Source organism: Triticum urartu, chromosome 1 (genome assembly GCF_003073215.2).
Source record: "Triticum urartu cultivar G1812 chromosome 1, Tu2.1, whole genome shotgun sequence".
NCBI classification, from domain to species: Eukaryota; Viridiplantae; Streptophyta; class Magnoliopsida; order Poales; family Poaceae; genus Triticum; species Triticum urartu.
The window spans coordinates 274,156,241-274,160,935 of NC_053022.1; positions in this window are offsets into that span (position 1 = coordinate 274,156,241).

The following is a 4,695-nucleotide window of genomic DNA, read 5'->3' on the forward strand; positions in this document are numbered from 1 at the left end:
ACCATCTTTGATCGACGAGCTAGTGAAGTAGAGGCATACTAGTGACACTCTATTTGTCTATGTATTCACACATGTATTATGTTTCCGGTTAATACAATTCTAGCATGAATAATAAAAATTTATCATGATATAAGGAAATAAATAATAACTTTATTATTGCCTCTAGGGCATATTTCGTTCAGTCTCCCACTTGCACTAGAGTCAATAATCTAGATTACACAGTAATGATTCTAACACCGATGGAGCCTTGGTGCTGATCATGTTTTGCTCGTGGAAGAGGCTTAGTCAATGGGTCTGCAACATTCAGATCCGTATGTATCTTGTAAATCTCTATGTCTCCCACCTAGACTTGATCCCGGATGGAGTTGAAGCGTCTCTTGATGTGCTTGGTTCTCTTGTGAAATCTGGATTCCTTTGCCTAGGCAATTGCACCAGTATTGTCACAAAAGATTTTCATTGGACCCGATGCACTAGGTATGACACCTAGATCGGATATGAACTCCTTCATCCAGACTCCTTCATTTGCTGCTTCCGAAGCAGCAATGTACTCTGCTTCACAAGTAGATCCCGCCACGATGCTCTGTTTAGAACTGCTCCAACTGACAGCTCCACCGTTCAATATAAACACGTATCCGGTTTGCGATTTAGAATCGTCCGGATCAGTGTCAAAGCTTGCATCAACGTAACCATTTACGATGAGCTCTTTGTCACCTCCATAAATGAGAAACATATCCTTAGTCCTTTTCAGGTACTTCAGGATGTTCTTGACCGCTGTCTAGTGATCCACTCCTGGATTACTTTGGTACCTCCCTGCTAAACTGATAGCAAGGCACACATTAGGTCTGGTACACAACATTGCATACATGACAGAGAATATGGCTAAAGCATAGGGAACACCTTTCAAGGAGTTGATCACGGGATGATGTGTTACAGAACGAGTAAAGAGACTTGCCGGTAACGAGATTGAACAAGGTATCAGGATACCGACGATCGAATCTCGGGCAAGTATCGTACCGCTAGACAAAGGGAATTGAATACAGGATTGATTGAATCCTTGACATCGTGGTTCATCCGATGAGATCATCGTGGAACATGTGGGAGCCAACATGGGTATCCAGATCCCGCTGTTGGTTATTGGCCGGAGAGTTGTCTCGGTCATGTCTGCATGGTTCCCGAACCCGTAGGGTCTACACACTTAAGGTTCGATGACGCTAGGGTTATAGGGAATAGATATACGTGGTTACCGAATGTTTTTCGGAGTCCCGGATAAGATCCCGGATGTCACGAGGAGTTCCGGAATGGTCCGGAGGTAAAGATTTATATATGGGAAGTCCTGTTTTGGTCGCCGGAAAAGTTTCGGGTTTTATCGGTAATGTACCGGGACCACCGGGAGGGTCCCAGTGGTCCACCAAGTGGGGCCACCAGCCCCGAAGGGCTGCATGGGCCAAGTGTGGGAGGGGACCAGCCCCAGGTGGGCTGGTGCGCCCCCCACAAGGGCCCAAGGCGCCTAGGGTTTGGGGAGGGGGCGCCTCCACCTAGCTTGGGGGGCAAGTTTCCCCTCTCCCCCCCTTGGCCGCCACCCTAGATGGGTTTGGGGCTGCCGCACCCCTTGGGGTGGAAACCCTAAAGGGGGCGCACCCCTCCCTCTCCCCTATATATACTTGAGGACTTTGGGGCTGCCAACACATGAGTTTTGACCTCTCCATGGCGCAGCCCTGCCTCTCTCCCTACTCCTCTCCCGCGGTGCTTGGCGAAGCCCTGCAGGATTGCCACGCTCCTCCACCACCACCACGCCGTCGTGCTGCTGCTGGATGGAGTCTTCCCCAACCTCTCCTTCTCCCCTTGCTGGATCAAGGCGTAGGAGACGTCACCGGGCTGCACGTGTGTTGAACGCGGAGGTGCCGTCCGTTCGGCACTAGGATCTCTGGTGATTTGAATCACGACGAGTACGACTCCATCAACCCCGTTCACTTGAACGCTTCCGCTTAGCGATCTATAAGGGTATGTAGATGCACTCTCCTTCCCCTCGTTGCTAGATTACTCCATAGATTGATCTTGGTGATGCGTAGAAAATTTTGAATTTCTGCTACGTTCCCCAACAGTGGCATCATGAGCTAGGTCTATGCGTAGTTTCTATGCACGAGTAGAACACAAAGCAGTTGTGGGCGTCGATATTGTCAATTTACTTGCCGTTACTAGTCTTATCTTGATTCGGCGGCATCGTGGGATGAAGCGGCCCGGACCGACCTTACACGTACTCTTACGTGAGACTGGTTCCACCGACTGACATGCACTAGTTGCATAAGGTGGCTAGCGGGTGTCTGTCTCTCCCACTTTAGTCGGATCAGATTCGATGAAAAGGGTCCTTATGAAGGGTAAATAGAAATTGGCATATCACGTTGTGGTTTTGGCGTAGGTAAGAAACGTTCTTGCTAGAAACCTACAGTAGCCACGTAAAAACTTGCAACAACAATTAGAGGACGTCTAACTTGTTTTTGCAGCATATGCCTTGTGATGTGATATGGCCAAAAGGATGTGATGAATGATATATGTGATGTATGAGATTGATCATGTTCTTGTAATAGGAATCACGACTTGAAAGTCGATGAGTATGACAACCGGCAGGAGCCATAGGAGTTGTCTTAATTTATTTATGACCTGCGTGTCAACATAAACGTCATGTAATTACTTTACTTTATTGCTAAAGCATTAGCCATAGTAGTAGAAGTAATAGATGACGAGACAACTTCAAGAAGACACGATGATGGAGATCATGATGATGGAGATCATGGTGTCATGCCGGTGACAACGATGATCATGGAGCCCCGAAGATGGAGATCATAAGGAGCAAACTGATATTGGCCATATCATGTCACTATTTGATTGCATGTGATGTTTATCATGTTTTACATCTTATTTGCTTAGAACGACAGTAGCTTAAATAAGATGATCCCTCACTAAAATTTCAAGAAAGGTGTTCCCCTAACTGTGCACCGTTGCGAAGGTTCGTTGTTTCGAAGCACCACGTGATGATCGGGTGTGATAGATTCTAACGTTCGAATACAACGGGTGTAAGCCAGATTTACACAGCAAAAACACTTAGGTTGACTTGACGAGCCTAGCATGTACAGACATGGCCTCGGAACACGGAAGACCGAAAGGTCGAGCATGAGTCGTATAGAAGATACGATCAACATGAAGATGTTCACCGATGTTGACTAGTCCGTCTCACGTGATGATCGGACACAGCCTAGTTGACTCGGATCATGTTTCACTTAGATGACTAGAGGGATGTCTATCTGAGTGGGAGTTCATTAAATGAACTCAATTATCATGAACATAGTCTAAATTGTCTTTGCCAATATGTTGTAGATAAATAGCTCACGTTGTAGCTCCCTGTTTCAATACGTTCCTAGAGAAAGACCAAGTTGAAAGATATTGTAAGCACTGATGCGGACTAGGTCCGTAGTCCGAGGAGTGTCCTCACTGCTACACAGAAGGCTTACGTCTTTGATGCACCGCTCGATGTGCAAACCCCTACAACATCGTCTGTGGATGTTGTGAACACCTGACAGACACATCCTGATGACTACCTGATAGTTTAGTGCACCATACTTTACGGCTTAGAATCGGGATTTCAATGACGTTTTGAATGCCACAGAACATATGAGATGTTCCAAGAGCTGAAATTGGGATTTCAGGCTCATGCCCGTGTTGAGAGGTGTGAGACCTCTGACAAGTTCTTTTGCCAACAAGATGGAGGAGAATTGCTCAGCTAGTGAGCATGTGCTCAGAATGTCTGGGTGCTACAATCACTTAAATCAAGTGGGAGTTAAACTTCCAGATAAGATAGTGATTGATAGAGTTCTCTAGCCACTATCACTAAGCTACTAGATCTTCGTGATGAACTATGACATGTAAGGGATGGAGTTGATCCCGGAGCTGTTCGCGATGCTTAAGACCGCAAAAGGTAGAAATCAAGAAGGAGCATCAAGTGTTGATGGTTTAATAAGACCACTGGTTTCAAGAAGGGCAAGGGCTAGAAGGGAAACTTCATGGATGGCAAACCAGTTTCGCTCCAGTAAAGGAACCCAAGGTTGAACCCAAACCCGAGACTAAGTGCTTCTATTGTAAAGGGGACGGTCACTGGTAGCGGAATTACCCCAAATGCATGGTAGATAAGAAGGCTGGCAACTTCAACAAAGTATATACGTGTTATTAATGTGTACCTCGCTAGTACTCCTGGTAGCACCTGGGTATTGGATACCGGTTCAGTTGCTATTATTGGTGACTTGAAGCAAAAGCTACAGACTAAACGGAGACTGGCTAAGGGCGAGGTGACGATGTGTGTATTTCCAAAGTTGATGAGATCACCATCGCACGCTCCATCTGCCTTCGGGATTAGTATTGAACCTAGATAAATGTTATCAGGTGTCTACGTTGAGCATGAATATGATTAGATCATGTTCATTGCAATACGGTCATTCATTTAAGTTAGAGAATAATGGTTATTCTGTTTACATGAATGATACCTTTCATGGTCATGCACCCTATGTAATGGTTCATTGAATCTCGGTCGTGGTGATACACATGTTCACGCCAAAAGATTTAGAGTTAATAATGATAGTACCACTTTCTTGTGGCACTGCCGCTTAGGTCATATTGGCATAAGATGCATGAAGAAACTCCATGTCG